This window comes from Mytilus edulis, chromosome 9, assembly GCF_963676685.1.
Source record: "Mytilus edulis chromosome 9, xbMytEdul2.2, whole genome shotgun sequence".
Classification (NCBI taxonomy): domain Eukaryota; kingdom Metazoa; phylum Mollusca; class Bivalvia; order Mytilida; family Mytilidae; genus Mytilus; species Mytilus edulis.
The window spans coordinates 71,064,752-71,074,204 of NC_092352.1; the positions used below are offsets into that span (position 1 = coordinate 71,064,752).

The window sequence follows — 9,453 nt, forward strand, 5'->3', positions numbered from 1 at the left end:
ATTAGGGTTTGAACCCAGAATTTGAAGTTCACTATACATGAAAATGTGATAGTCAGTTGGATTTGGTATCCTATGGACTAGGTTTTATTCTAATCTTTCTTTGAAGCTGTCTTTGTTCCAGTAACCTTAATTGTGACTTGCATGTTAGTGTGTAATATGCATTCTTCAAATAACTATGTAACAATATTTGGTAAGAATTAAAAGAAAAAAACATTTTTGTACATATTTCACATCTTACATTTAATTCAAAGTAAATGTGAATGATCAGCATGATGCCCTCCCATATAAACCCATTTTTGGCCTTTGACCTTGGATTATTGTGCTGAATCAATGCACCAACCATTCTTGGTGCATTTGCGGTGGAATTTGCGAGATAATTTTTAATTAAATTTTAAATATTTATTTCAGTATAATTAATTGAAATCACACGAAAAAAATATTAACTTTCACTATAATTATCAAATTTGTCTGGCAAATTGAAATATACACCCCTTTTAAATATCCAAACAGTCGTCCCTTTCATGAAAGTCTTTACATTAATTTTTAGCAAGTTCTCATTTTTAAAACTAAAACTGTTTCTTTTGTGTCTCATTGGAAAAGATATTTGTTTTGTCAAATAAGAAATCGTATGTTTATTTTCGCACCTGTCACTTAGAGTTATTCAATCAGTAAAGGAATAAACATGTGTATCTGTCTCGACCAATCAAGCAGAACCAGTGCTGTTATTAAGGTCACGACACAACAAGATTGATAGGTGATATCAGGTAAAATAAATATCGTGGGAATATTGAATTGATGAGAAAGTCTTCAAGATTATTTTTTTTGATAATTTTATTAGAAAAAAATCAATTCTTAAGTATTTTTACTAAGTGGATTTTTATTTGTTTTTGTTTTTTCTGATCCAAAATTTGACTGAGCTATAATACTCACAAGAGCATGTACTCAACTTTAGAGATTCAACTCCAAAGTTCTATTTATCACATGGTGTATATTTTTTTTGCTCATTTCCTTATTTAAGGTAAAAATTTCACAAATACCCCTTTGTATAAATTGTTCTATAAAGAAAATTAGATGAAACAAGTGCAGAAATGAAATAAAACATTTTACAGATTGTTGATACTGTTTATTATATTGGTGAGATCTAAGGTCAAGGTTTTCCAATAATATCTCAAAGTTGGGATGTCAAGAGTCATTTCTCCTCCTAGAAAATACAAATACAACTAACGTTAAGACCATTATTTAACAAATTTTGGAATAAAGCTAGCCCAAGAGATTTGTTTAATACAAATGTTTGATTTAGTCTTTAATACACATTGTTAATTGTATGTTTCATTTGAATAATTAATCAAAGTTTATAAACCAAAACATGAGTCGCTTTTTTTGTATTGCCTCACAATTAAAATTGATTCTCATCAAGTTCAATTATCTAATCTTTGCAATTCTAATTTTGCTGGTCTTTTGTCCTGGAGCTACCTCCCATTATAACATTATTTTTTTAAATATGGTTAGGAAGCAATATCATTGTACACAGAATGGTCACAGCTTGTTGAATTTCCAGTAAGAGGCAAAATTCTTTTACTCAAATAGGGATCTAATTTTTAGACACAAAGATTGAAAAAATACTCCAGATGCTTGTGAAAGAAATTTAACAATTTGGATAAGTATGCAGGGGTTACCGTTAAACATGTTAGCAGGATCCCAACCCTCCCCTAACCTGGGACAGTGGTATAACAGTACAACATAAGAACGATTATATACTGTTTTACTTATAAGGATAAAATTGATTTTGTTTGAAAAGTGCAATCAAGGAAAAATTTCATGTAATTTTATTAAACGATTCTTGCACTTTAACCGTGAGCGACTCACTATTAAATTAGAGAGACATGCATTGTGATCTCCTCACCGCACAGCATGACAGATTTTAAAGATGAAAAACTGAATTATTCACAAATATTGAATTTTAAAAGGAAAACATGTCAGAAGCATTGTCAAGTCACGTCTAACAATGGGTAGACGACTGGGAGGGGCAACTTCACTATATTATGAGAGAATTATCAGCTGCCAGGTACAAACATTTATAGAGGTCTGTAGGTTTGGGTAAAGTCAATAATTAAAAAGACGAAAATGTACACGGTATTGTTATCAGAGCTCCTGCGATGTTTACTTTACCCAGTCTGTAACTGCAGGAATAGATAATGTTTGTTTACTTTTCATTGTTGGGTCTTCACTGTACAAACTTGTTGAAAACTGTTGTATTGGTAAAAGGATAGACCTATTGTAGAAGTTTTAAAAGAAAACAAGTTGATCGCAGGCTCTTCAGAATGTATGAAGGTCATTTATTTTGAAAGGGTTGGCAGGTACAGATTTTGTATTAAATTAACAGACATATTTTAATCGGTTACCTTGTACAAGAAATTGCACAGTAGGATAACAAAAAATTTTGTAACACTTTTCTCTAATTTTAACTTCTATATGTTAATATACCAGTACTTTTTTTATATTTACATATCTGTGTCTTGTATTAGAAAATTCTTGTGTATAGAAATAGGAAGATGTGGTATGAGTGCCAATGAGACAACTCTCCATCCAAGTCACAATGTGTAAAAAATAAACAGTCATAGGTCAAAGTAAGGCTTTCTTCACAGAGCATTGGCTCACACCAACAAGCAATTTATAAAAGGCCCCAAAATGACTCGTTTTAAACAATTCAAACAGGAAAACCAAAGGTCTAATCTATGTTTAATTTTCGTCAGTTTGAAGGTAGACATTTCACCGCAAAATTTTTCTCTTCACAAAAATTTCAATGTTCATTTAAAATGCATTCTGGAAGGCCATCAAAAAGAGTTTTTGTGTATCATATTTTTGGTCTTATTAATAAAAAGAAACAGTTTTTCTATCGTTTAATGTATGAAATAACATTTTCCTTGTGAATCATTCTGACAGAAAATATTGACTTCCACCAAAATGTAACGTAATCACTCTACGGAATATAATTTGCTTACTGCCCATTCATGCTTTTGTTTGGACACCTGACCCTTTGTCAGATAAAATCAGTTTACATGTAACATTATAGTGATACATAATTGTTTTTATTTGTAGTCTAAAGTGCTAGACCTCATGTATTGTCTTTCTTTGGAGATTTTATTGACACATTTTCAATGGCTGCCATGTTTGCATAACTTTTAATTGATTTTGAAACAATGGTTATTCCATAATTGGCAGGATTTGTTTAAAAGTCAGTTTCTAAAATTACAAATATAGTTGAGTCCGTGTCATTCAAGATCTATAGTACTACATAATAACTTTTCAGCTTAACAAACATTCAAGTGGTCCTGAATACCAAGTCACTTATGATGTTTTATTTAGCATCAATTGATCTTGGATACAGTCCGGATATATGCAAATTGACAGTTGTAATGAAGCCGCGGAACTATTAAAAGGCAATTTACCTAGAAGTCGCCTGTCCAAACAAAGTTTAATGCATAAAACAACGATCAGTAAAAATTTAAAGTGAACTGTTTTCCTTTTCTTGTCAGCATAATGCATGGATCAATAATTATATCTAAACAAATTTGGATTAAGGAGAAAAATTACATTATAAGTAATTTTAATGTCTGGTTTTTGAATTTTGTTGTTGTTTTAACAAATGAATTAAAAGGTTGGATCATGTATATATATGAGTATTTCGGACGTAAATGTTTGGGATCTATTGATGGAATGGTATACATGGCTACATTGTAATGTCATAATATTTATTCTTTCCATTTTAAAAAGAAAAACTTGTAAATTTATTAAAGTTTGATCAGTAAATTTGTCATTTGATTGAAGTAGCTGGCTGACTCAGTAAAACAGATATTTAAAGCTAAATGAATTCTTTTTAACAAACAGTTGTCCAATAAGCTTTCTAACTCTAAGGATGTTATATCTTTTCAAGACAATTCTGTTATAAAAAAAAAAAGTTTATTGCTGATCAGTTGTTTTTTTAAACCTCAAATTTCTATTTTCCTCTCTTATTAAACCATGTTTTTCGTAAAAAATAACACTTCACAGTTTCTTAAAGATTACATCAATCTGTTGTAAGGACAAAATCATTCATCCTGGTGAAATCAATCCCGCCATTTATACAAAACTCAAGCGGTTATCAGCAGTGACATCATATGTTAATTAAATTTAATGGCCCTCCTTTGCCGAAGACAGGTAGTTGGTCCAAAAAGAGATAATTAGATCTTTTGTTGGGCCGATTGTGTTATGATTGAAATCGTATCTGAACAGCTCATCCCCTGTTGCTAATCGTAGATTTAATGTGATAGGGGCATAATATAATGCACGGAGAAAGTACAGCTCGTTCAGTGCAACACGAGCATGGTTGGTTTGATACGTCGCATACATGGCCCAACTCTATAGGTGTCCTAAGGAATTAAACACAATGGGACTGAATACCTCATTTGCAATTGAATACGTTAACTTGATCTCGCTCACTCTCAAATGCAGTGGTAGATATTATTGCATGTTTTTGAAGTGTTTTCATCAAATTTAAATGTACAAAATCTGTATTCATACGATGATCGATAGCTTTCTAATCTTGTTAACCTATCATGGCTATGTAACAATTTAGTAGATCATAACTCTTAAGAAATGTATGGATCAATTTACAAATCATTTTTTATAATGAATTCACTTGCTTTGGTAATTTGTTTAAATGGAGTGTTGACAAAACTGAATTATATGTACATGTTTTAATGTAATTGAAGGGACAAAGTATAAATGAATTAGTTATACTGAATGTTTATATGATATGTTTTACTTCATAGTAGACTATCATACATTGATGACAAAGAGGCCCTTGGTTGTTGAGTGTGGTCTAAGTAATATATCTACTGTATCACTAGCCTGTCTACACTGAGGTTGTGAGTTTGAACCCCACATGTGGCAAGTGTGTTTTACTTCAATTTTAATTTAACATGATTGTCAGTTTTCCTGTGTAAGGTTCTCTCTGGGCACTTGACTTCCTCCACCAATAAAAACTGAAAGCCACTTTTAAGGTGGTACCCAACACTTTAACTAAAATTAATTTGGCTCGTTTAATTTTCTTAAAATTTTGACAAAGTATTTACTTTGACCCTTTTACAAAAATATAAAAATTTCAAAAAATTTGAACCAACCATTTTATCAGAAAAATTACACTGGTTATATAGCAGTTTGGCAAACACTTATTTTGATCATTGAGAAGCTTAATATTCCCTTAACAACACAACGTAATTAAAACGTTTAGCTGATTTTACAGAGTTATCTCCCTGTATTGTTAGGTACCACCTTAATATAGCCAATATTGCTAAAAGTGGTGTTAAAACATCATCAGTCAATCATTGATTGAAAAATCTTCTATGATTAACCTTCCACTGATGCTGCATCAAATATATGCACCAAATTTAAATGTGAAAGTCCAGATGCTTTTGAATCCTCTGAAGTTACGATCTTTTGAAATATGGAGTCTTATGTAGACGAAACGCGCGTCTAGCGTACTAAATTATAATTCTGTTACCTTTGATAACTATATTGTCCTTATTGAATTTGGTGGTCCATAAAAAAAAAAAAATGTAAGCTAAATTGATCCCTTTGTCAGTTTTAATGACTATAGTTATTTGTTTCAAAATTTTACCTATAGGCTTACATCATATTAAAGGCTACACCCAGTGTTAACATCATACATCTGTTTTAACTAGTCCAAAAGTTGAAAATGAGAGAATTTAAAAGTAAGAAGATTTGGTATCATTGCCAAAGAAAGAATTATTCACCATAAACAAAAGTGTAAAAGTGAGCAAAACCATACTGTATAGAAAGCTATTTTATCATAATGTTAAGTAATCTAATCAGTTGATATATATATATATTTAACAGGCTATTATTTGAACTTGGAACTATTTTTAATTATGGAATTTGCATAATTTCTTGTGTTTAAAAATTTTGATAAATTCCATGTAATATTTGGTATTATGATTTTTTGAGCGGTTAATAACACTTTCCATACAATGTATTTTGGTTAGAAAGTGTTGTGCGCGGCACTACATTCTATTGAAAAATACTATTTTCTTTGTAATATAAAGTGTTGTGCGCAGCACAGAACATTTCAGTACAGAATAAACATGGAATTTATTGAAAATTTCAATAACAAGAAATCAAGCAAATTCCATAATTAAAAATAATTCCAAGTTCAAATAATAGCCTGTTATTTGTTTTCTTTTATGGTTATATATAATAAACAAATACATTGACATATTTTTAGTAGTATGTGATTGCATACCTGACTTTCATTTTATTCAAATGATTACAATGTTTTGTTCAAAATACAATTTGATTAATAACAATTACCTTTCATTTTCCTTTCAAAATGGCTTACTCCCAATTGCCACATGATGCCCAAATTCCTGTAGGATGTGGTTTGTGTGAACAAAGGAATAAAATACAACGGAAATGCATAGATTGTTCATTATTGATGTGTACCAAATGTAAGGATGTGGTCCATCCAAAGTTCAAAAATGCCACCACATAAAATTGTCGATATTAAAGAATTGGGACATGATGATTCCAAACGAGATGTAATTTGCAAGATCGTAAATGCAAAGAACATACCACACAAATCTGTGGATTTTATTGTAAAGATTGTAAACAATTTATCTGTGGCAAGTGCATTACAAAAGACCACTGTGGACATGATGCAGTAGATGAAGAAGAATATGAACATGAAATGGCCATGCTTCTTGCATCTCAGAAAGAGGCTGAGAGGAAGTTCAGAGAGCTAACCCTATCAAATCCAAGTGCAGTAAGTTCATATAAATCTGGATCCACAGAAATGGCAGAAGTAAGAATTATATTGATTAGACAATTTTCCACAGAATTTACCCGAATTTCCAAGGTCTTATCCACTACTGATGATTCTGCGTGGATAGTAAACCCGTCAGCTAAATTGATGCAGCATGTGAAAATGACAGAAGGCGGTCTCCAGGTCCTATCAGAGTTCAAAATGCACATTGGTGACATGGAATATATGTCAAAAAACAAGATATTTTTATCAGTTGGTGGTACACCATGGCTGCAGCTGCTTGATGAACAAATTGGAAAAATATCTTTTACCCACTACAATTTTAAACCCCTGTGGACTCGTGGCATACATGTAACAAGGGATCAGAAAATAATCATAGGAGCTGTCACACCAGGTTTACCAATCACTTTTTCCAGAAGACGTTTAGTGGTAGTCATGGATATTGACGGGACCGTTTTTAAACGATATGAATTTGACTGTAATCAGAAACCATTGTTTACACTTCCTTACAAAATAACTAGCACAAGTAATGGTAACATCTGGGTGATAGATAAGTTAGCTACAACTGGTAGGGGTAGAGTGGTAGTGTTGGGACAGGCAGGAAACGGTATACATGTACAAATATACAATGGTCATCATGATGTTAACTCGCATAGCAAACCATTCACTCCTACAGGCATAATTATTACACCCGCAGATAATGTAGTTGTGGCAGACAATGCCTGTAATACACTACATATACTCAACTGTGATGGCACATTCATGACATACATAAAAACTGATGGTATAGGGATTATATCCCCGTATTCTCTTGCCATATCTGGACCAGGACAATTCATTATAGGATGTGCTTCTAAAGGTTCTGTGAAAGCTAAACTTTATCAGCTACAATACTCTGGATTTTAAATGATAGTTTTTTAACTTGCTAATGTTTTAGAATGGAATATATTCAACTCTTGTCTGAATGATATATATATATTAGTTGTTATCCATTTTGATGACTATACAAATTTAATGTAAGGAATTAAATAAGTTTATCAGATTGCAATTTTCTTTTTTGAGAAACTCACCTAGTAGCATTAAATGCATTAATAAAAACTTAAAGTATTAATTTCTGCATTTAAAGTATCAAAGAACCCTTAAAACTAGCAATAATCCTCTTCTTGTAATTCCCCCTGCCGTAGCGGAGGGGGCATTAAGTTTAACCCTTGTCTGTCTGTACAAGGCATAGTTTAGGTTTCAGTTCTGTAACTTTAATTTGCCTCAATTAAATGTTATGAAACATAATGCTTATAACCACATGACACAGATCTAGTTTAAAATTTAGTGTTGTCATTTTATCGGTTCTAGAATTGTGTTCTCTTACTTTAGTTTGCCTCAACCAAATGCTATATGAAAATTATACACTATGTTTAAAATCATTACCACAAAATACAGATCAAGTGGGAATTTTGGTGGTGTCACTTTAACAGTTCTAAACTTATGCCCTTTTACAAATGGAAAAATTGCTGATCTTTTTGTTTCTGTTCTCTAACTTAAGTTTACCTCAACCAAATTTAGAAAACTGTATATACACTTATTACCACAACACTCAGATCAAGTACACAATTGGGTAAGGTCACATTTACGGTTCATCAGTTATGTCCCTTTATTATAAACTTTATTTAATATGCATGCGGGGTATCATCTGTGTCCCATGGACAACATTCCCCATTTATCTTTTTTTTCAATTTACCTAACACAAATTATTTAATATTTTGCTTTATCTAGAAGATAAATTTGAGCAGGATGTTTTGTAAATCAAAGTATAATCAGCAAGTTAATCTTAATAAATAAATAACAGTATCTTACTCATTATGTACATGTTACTATCTCCTACTTTACATATGGAAAATTATCAGTTTTGTATAAAAGACATCAAGCTCATATGAATGATAAATTAGATTTTATAAGTGTTCAGTTCAGCTAAAATCAGTTTACATTCATTTTGTCAACACTATGGGGTACTCACAGTCAACACATAAGGCCCCTAACTCTGTCAGATACCAGTTGTGTGAGGGAGGGACACGACCAATCCAATGGAAATGCTGGGAATGCTCATTACTGATGTGTAGAAGATGTAGAAGTGTAGTCCATCCTATGTTAAATTATGCTGTCAGACATAAAATAGTTTTTATTAAAGAATCAAAAAGTGGTACTGCTGAAGGAAATGTTTCTTTTAGTGATTATAAGTGCCTAGCACATACCTCAAAGATTTGCTGTTTTTATTGTAAGGATTGTGAACAATTAATCTGTAGGAAGTGTTCAACCAAAGCCCATCGAGGACATGATACTTTGAACGAGGAGGACTATGTAAGAGAAATTAACAAGATTCTGAAAACTCTTAGAGAGAGTGAGAAGAAATTGAGCAATTTTACCTTGGCCAACATTGTACTTGGAAAATTAAATTCATTAAAATCTGGAGCATCAGAGAAACCTGAGATTAAAGTTTTTAAAACATTTTCCTCGAACGTTAAATTTATTAGTTCGGTTATATCTTCTCCTGATGATTCAGTATGGATAGTAGACTTTTCAGCTAAAGTTTTGCAGCAAGTGAAACTGACAGGAGACAATATTCAGGTCATTTCACAATG

General features: G+C 31.7%; 1 protein-coding gene across 1 annotated transcript in view; it reads left to right on the forward strand.

The window, feature by feature from the left end:
- LOC139488957 (U3 small nucleolar RNA-associated protein 6 homolog) overlaps positions 1-9,453 on the forward strand; it is a 159,294-nt gene that overhangs the window by 133,152 nt on the left and 16,689 nt on the right. The gene's annotated exons all lie outside the window — the stretch shown is intronic.